Consider the following 7,069-nt stretch of genomic DNA (forward strand, 5'->3'; position numbering starts at 1 on the left):
CCTTGGAAACCCTGTACATGGTCTCAAGAACTGACTTGATGGCACTTAGCAACAACAATTTATTTTTATCAGTTGGATTTTGATCAGATAGCAGAAACCACTGCAGTTTAGTTTGATTAAAGAGACATTTAATGCATAGAATTCGAAGTTTATACACCACTTGAAGAGCTGAAGAAGCTAAAATCAGAAATCCCACTCTCAGGTAATCAGGAAATGTATGATTCACAGGGAAATCAAGGCAAAGTAGACTAGCCCCAGCCAAGTGGGTCATTTCCAAGAGAGCACCAAGAAGCCATGGGAAGCCACCACTATTGAATTGAATACTTCTCACAGGCCAAATTTAAGATCTTATACCCAGGAAATGTAGAAACTGTTCCAAAACATTGAGGTAGTTATCTAAATAAAACATTTTTTTCCCTAGAAACTTTTAGTAAAAACACAGACTCTGTGACATTTATCAGAAGAAACTCCGTAGCTTTCGGTGATTAATTGTCAACAAGTCTACTACACTCTTATGAAATTTGTGGTTTGTGACCATGAAGTCAACTGGGAGACCCCTCACACTGAGAAGTGCATTCATTTACCTTATCTATGGGTGGGGGTGGGGGGAAATCACTTTGTGCATAGTCTTAAATCTTAGAAAGTAGAATTTGGGATCTCCCTGTTTGGTTGCAAATGTTAGAAAACTTCCTATTTCCATTGGCTTGCAGTTCTTTCCCATTCCTCATATTCAAAACTTCATTTTCTGTTTTCCTTTGACCCCTGTGCTTCTAGCAGCCCAGTGTTAATTAAATCTACCACGGATTCTGTTTACAGACACTCCATTCTATTTTATTTTTTAATTTTTAAATTATGAAATCATTATAGATTTACAGGAAATTGTGAAGATACTACAGAGAGGTCCTATATACCCTTCATACAGTTTGCTACAGGAACTGACATAATTATAGTACAATATCACAATCAAATACATTGGTACAATGAGTGTATGTTGTTGTTGTTAGGTGCCATCGAGTCGGTACCCACCTAAAGCGACCTTGTGCACAGCAGAATGTTGTATACAATGAGTGTTGTTGTTGTTGTTTTGTGCCGTGGAGTTGGTTCCGACTCATAGCGACCCTGTCCAGGGTTTCCGAGACTGTAAATCTTTATGGGAGCAGAAAGCCTCATCTTTCTCCCGCGGAACAGCTGGTAGTTTCAAACTGTGACCTTGCGGTTTACAGCCCCATTTGTAACCACTACGCTACCAGAGCTCCTTACGATGAGTGTACACAACGTATAAAGTGCTTTGCCATTTTATCATATGAATACTGTTTTAGGCGCCATCAAATCTATTTATTGATTAATGACAATGGTATATGACTATGTAGAATGGCCCCATAGGATTTTTTTTCTTCTTCTTCTTCTTCTTCTCATTTTTTTTTTCAAGGTTTTTATTATGGCTTGAGTGAAAGTTTACAGGGCAAATCATCAGTTTTACATTCAACAAATCATACACCTTGTTTCATTACAATGATCATAATTCCCTGCATGTACCATCAGTTAACAGTATTTCTCTCTATTCACTTTAGCTCTGCCCCCATAGGATCTTCTAGGTCATAGTCTTTTTTTGCCCTTTTTCTAAATTATATTTATTTTGTTGTTTTTTCTTTATAATTGTTGCTGTTGTCAAGTGTCATCAAGTAGATTCCCACCCATAGCGACTCTATATAGGGTTGCTGAGGAGCAGCTGTTGAGCTTGAACCACCAACCTTGAGGTTCAAACCAACTATGTAGTCCTACACATGAACCCACAGTGCTACAGCTGAAATGTATCAATTCAATAGTTCCTACATGTGCAATTTAGTAACATTGATTACAATTTTGAATTGTGCAACTATTCTTACCTTTCTTTTCTGAGTTGAACTTCCTCATAAACATAACCTCACTGCACTTTAAATTGCCTATCTTATCTTTTGAATTACTGTTGTAAATTTTATTTCATATAAATGGTTCTAAAAAAGAACATAATGCTCAAGTCAGATATTTTTCTTAGTTAAGCTAAATTGCTGCTTAATATTAAAATGAATTCAGTAGATATTTTGGGCTAAAGGTTTAAAGATCATCTCAGGGAAAGAGTTTAGGCTTCATCCACCCTCTATGGCTCTAATAAGTCTATGAGAATTTGCAATTCTTTCCTGCATTTCCCCCTTTTTGATCAGTAGTTTTCTATGGAATCTTTGGTCAACATGTTAAGAAATGATAGCTGGACACCATCTAGTTCTTCTGATCTTATGGCAAAGGAGGGAGTTGTTTATAGAGGCAATTAACCACACATTCCATATCTTCCTATTTCTTTCTCCATTCTATTTTTAAGTGCTAGTATTTCTATCTGCTACTTTCTGTGGTAATGAAGCCCATGAATTCCACCTGATACTTTTCACTTGTTTTATTTCAGATGGAGAATTGCCCTAAACAAATTGCTGAAAAACCAGATGCTGGATCTTTGAAATCTGTGACCCTTGAGGCAGAGTTGGTGCTAAGTGATTCTAATGCATGGTGACTTCATATAAATCAGCATAGAACTGTGCTCCTCAGAGTTTTCAATGGCTGATTTTTCAGAAGTTGATCACCAGGACATTCTTCTAGAACAGTTGTGGATGAACTGGAATCTCCAATGTTTTAGTTAGCAGCTGAGTATGTTAACTAGTTGAACCACCTGGGGACTACATCTCAAAACCCAGACTCTTAAACCAATACTTGGGTCATTTGCACTTCCCTACAACCTGACTTTTCCTCAGTTCTTTATATCTTTAGATTTTCAATAACTCAGAAAGTTTACTGTCATCATCAACAACAAAACTTTCTTCTGCCATAACTTTTTGCAATACTGGTGTGTGTTCCCTTTGTTCTCTTTATCCCCAGACTCATTTCAGGGAGACTTGATGTCTTAGGTTAGATTTTGAAATATCTCAAATTGCAAAAGCCATTGTTGAGTGTAGATCTAAAAATTTCCTACATATGTGAGGGCCTTATTTTTAAATGAATATTAAATGAGGAGTCCTGGTGTGGCGCTGTGGTTTAATGCGCCAGACTGCAAAGCCATTTGAACTGCAAGGTTGACAGTTCAAGCTCACCAGCTGCTCCTTAGAAACCCTATACAGGTATACAGGGTTGCTATGGGATGGAACCAACTCAAAAGCACTACACAACAACAACATATATTTACACATATAAAGGAAGTTTATTATCAAGGAAATGGCTTACGAATTGCAGAGTCCCAAGTCCCCAGAGGAAGAGAAAGAGTCCTTTCTGTGTGTGTTCATTATATTGGAAGCAGACCACACCCCCTAGGAAGCATCCTTTCAATTGATTGGCTGCTCATAACTACTCATCATGGAACTAACTTTGCCAGTATTAGGTTTCATCATCATGAGAAGAAGCACATCTCAACTGCTAAGTGCAGCCAGAGTGCTCCTTGGAGGCCAAGATGGCCAAACTTTGTCTTTCATACTTCAGACATATTGTCAGGATATCATGTTTGGTAAGGTGGAGGGTCAGAGAAAAAGAGGAAAACCCCCAACGAGATGGATTGGACAACTGGCAGCATCGATGGACTCAAGCGTGGCAACAGTAGTGAGGTTGGCCCAGGATCAGGCAGTGTTTCATTCTGCTGTGCATAAGGTCGCTAAGTCAGTGCCGATTCGATGGCAACTAAGAACAACAACTGCTAAACTTCTGGAAATCCTGGCCTACCAAGTTGACACAAAATCCTAACCATTACAGTCCTCCCTTGTCAATTCCAAACTTATAAACTATATGCATAATCTCTAAATGAAGAAAATTGTAAAGTCAGACTTGCATCTAACACAATATAACTAAAACACGTACAACCAAAAACACACTGGCCTTATTTTCATCTTATATGTTACATATGAACAAAGCAAAAAAATATTTGATGAACACATACAAAACAAAACAAAAAATATATACCCATTTAAATGGCCAAAGGGCATATTCTGTAAGCACATTCTCCTCCCTATAGGCACACAACCTTACTCAGTCCATGGGCCTAGACTCCATAGCTGCTCTATCTTTCCAGGCCACCACCTCTGCTGCCATCTCTGCTGTTGCCGCTTTACCAAGCAGCGATTCCATGCTCCACTCATGCTCTTCCTTAATGATGGTCCTAGGATAGTCTGTACTCGAAATGAAAGAAAACTACTCTCTCCTTCTAGTTACACATCTTGTATAATTACAGTTTTGGCCATAACACTTAATCCTACTAACAATTACACACAAATGAAATCATAAAATTCTATCAGCATCATCCTATCACCCCCTTTTCACCAGACATATCAGGTAAAGAGGAAAGGTAGTCAGTGGGAATTCTCTTTTGTCTCCTCATTCTGAAACAAAGCAAACCTATGAAAGCTTGTAAGACAGGCACTGCTTGCCTTTATAGCCTCCCCTTCTCCCGACCCCCATTTTTGATAGCCAATGTCTAAATTGCGGGTTCAACTTGACAGCAGTTAACAATAACAATCAACTCAGTACACTGAGGAGACAAGCATGTTCCTTGATGTGAAGAATCTTCAATTCCGGTTTGAATTTTGAGCAATTGCATCCATAAGCAAAAGTCCAGACAACAAACTGTACCAACTGACACTTGCTCACAGTATCATCATCTTGTCAAGTTCTGGTCAGCTCAACCCTAGCTATTCAAGCTAGGTCAAATGGATACCAGATACCAGTTTGAGAGTTCACACCCCTCCCTTCACTTCAAACCACCTGGCACCCTCTCTCTTAGCCCCAGGCCCCATGGGCTTGGCCAGTACCTGTAAACTCAGGAGTTCACTCAACTTCTTAAATGTCCGACCAGCCACTTCCTTCTTCTCTTCTGACCAGCCACTTCCTTCTCCTCTTATCTCAAGGTCCACACTCAGCTCATAACCAAACTCAGCTGGTGGCTTCATTGCTGCATTTCCCCCAATTACACTCACATGTGGATGCAGGTGGTAACCAATAATCACACAACTCACCAGTTGCCTTTAACTTTCAGTCCTAGAAGTGGGTTTTCTCTGGTGAGCAAACTTCTCTTGCCTTGCATGCCTCTGAAACTGAAAACATCAAACTGTCTGCTTTTTTGATCTGTTTGAAACTCCTGTTTTTCCAGCAATTCTGGGTTGATCTGCATGTTTTTTTCAAATGCAAATGTACCAGCTTTGAAGATTCTGGGTGGGGCTCAGGATTCCAATTAAAGAGCCATACTCTCAAAGACTTAAAGCAAAAAGCCTATTTTCTTCCCTTCCCCGACCCCTCCTTCAACAAATTCTAACTCCCCTTTTAGCAGATCTAATAAGGAGCTCCGGTAGCTTAGGGCTGCGAACCGCAAGGTCAGCAGTTCAAAACTACCAGCTGTTCCGCGGGAGAAAGATGAGGCTTTCTGCTCCTGTAAAGATGTACAGCCTCAGAAACCCTGTACAGGGTCGCTATGAGTTGGAACCGACACCACGGCACATAACAACAACAACAATCAGGTATATGCTGAAGGCGGGTTTACAAACTCTCCATAATCATAATTTCCAGTATTCCCATCACACATATATATCTAGTTTACAATAATGGGCAGGAGAAACCAGTATCCACAAGGAAGTTAAATACATGTTGTTGTTAAGTGCCCTCCAGTTGATTCTAACTCATAGTTGTAAGGACTGAAACTTTACTTGACCAAACTTTAGCATGGCTTCAAAAATTATCCAAAAGCACCTAGGCCTCCGCTTAACTATAGCATGACTAAACCCAGCTGCCAGAAAATATACAAGCAAAGACATTTCCCCTAAAGGTCATAACAATTAGGTTAGGCCGCCTTAAAACATCATTGGAAATACCCCACACCTGCAAGAAAATGACAAACTGACCACCAGAAACAATCCGCATAAAGGTCAGAATACTTACTTTATGCCAAAACCAATCAGCTTAAAGGTTTATATGTTCAACCAATTGCAAAATGCTTAAACACTGTTGCCGAAATCTGCTTTGTGTAACCCTATAAAAAGTAATGAAACAAACAGATAGGGGTCGCCTTCATCTCCTAGTTTCAGGAGTGCTTATGAAGGTTGACCCGAACGCATTGGCAAATAAACCTCTTGCTTTTGCATCAAACTCGAGTCCTGCTGATCTTTTTGGGGTCTCCTACCAGATAAGGCCATCTGGGGCCTAACATAGTGGCTCTGTATATATAAAGTTTCCAAGGAGCAGCTGGTGAGTTTGAACTGTTGACCTTGTGATTCAAACTGACCATTTGGTCTGGTGCAATGCTTTATCCCACAGAGCCACACCAGGACTCTCTTTTCTTTGCCTTTGGACTAACTCCATTCATATACATAAGGAACTCTGGTAGCGTAGTGGTTACAAATCAGGCTGTGAACCTTAAGATAAGCCGTTCGAAACTACCAGCTGCTCCACAAGAGAAAGATGAGGCTTTCTGCCCCTATAAAGATTTACAGCCTAGGAAACCCTGTACGGGGGAAACGCTATGGGTCAGAACCAACTCGATGGCTTGTAACAACAATTCATATACATATGGCCTTGGGCCTCTGGCAGGGTGGATTCCATTAGGATTCAGCTCCAGAAGCTTCTGTTCTTCTCTCCTCTGAAATATTTTTCCCATGCTCCTTTGTTCTTTCTCCCATAAAACATCAAAATTTCATAGGTCTGGAGTCACTGCAATGGATCCTGCTCACAGCACCAACTGCTTAAATTAAATAAGGACTAAGTCAGACTTCCTCTGACTCCACAAGAGTGGAGGCCCAAACTCAAAATCAACCTAAGGCCAATTGCTATGAAGAGGAGGTCAGACATGCCTCCACCCTGTATCAGTACCTTTAAAATTAGTCAGACTGGAGAATCAATTTAGAAAACTTATCCTTATGATTTTGTTTCTCGAGAACCCCACTTTCTTGTTACCACGTCTTGGGTCCGGTTTTCTAGAGAAGCAAAACCAGTGAAACAAATTATATATATATGTGTGTGTGTGTGTGTATTTGTTTCACTGGTTTTATTTCATATATATATATGTACAGATATA

Source organism: Chrysochloris asiatica, unplaced genomic scaffold (genome assembly GCF_000296735.1).
Source record: "Chrysochloris asiatica unplaced genomic scaffold, ChrAsi1.0 scaffold00001, whole genome shotgun sequence".
In the NCBI taxonomy this organism is placed as follows: domain Eukaryota; kingdom Metazoa; phylum Chordata; class Mammalia; order Afrosoricida; family Chrysochloridae; genus Chrysochloris; species Chrysochloris asiatica.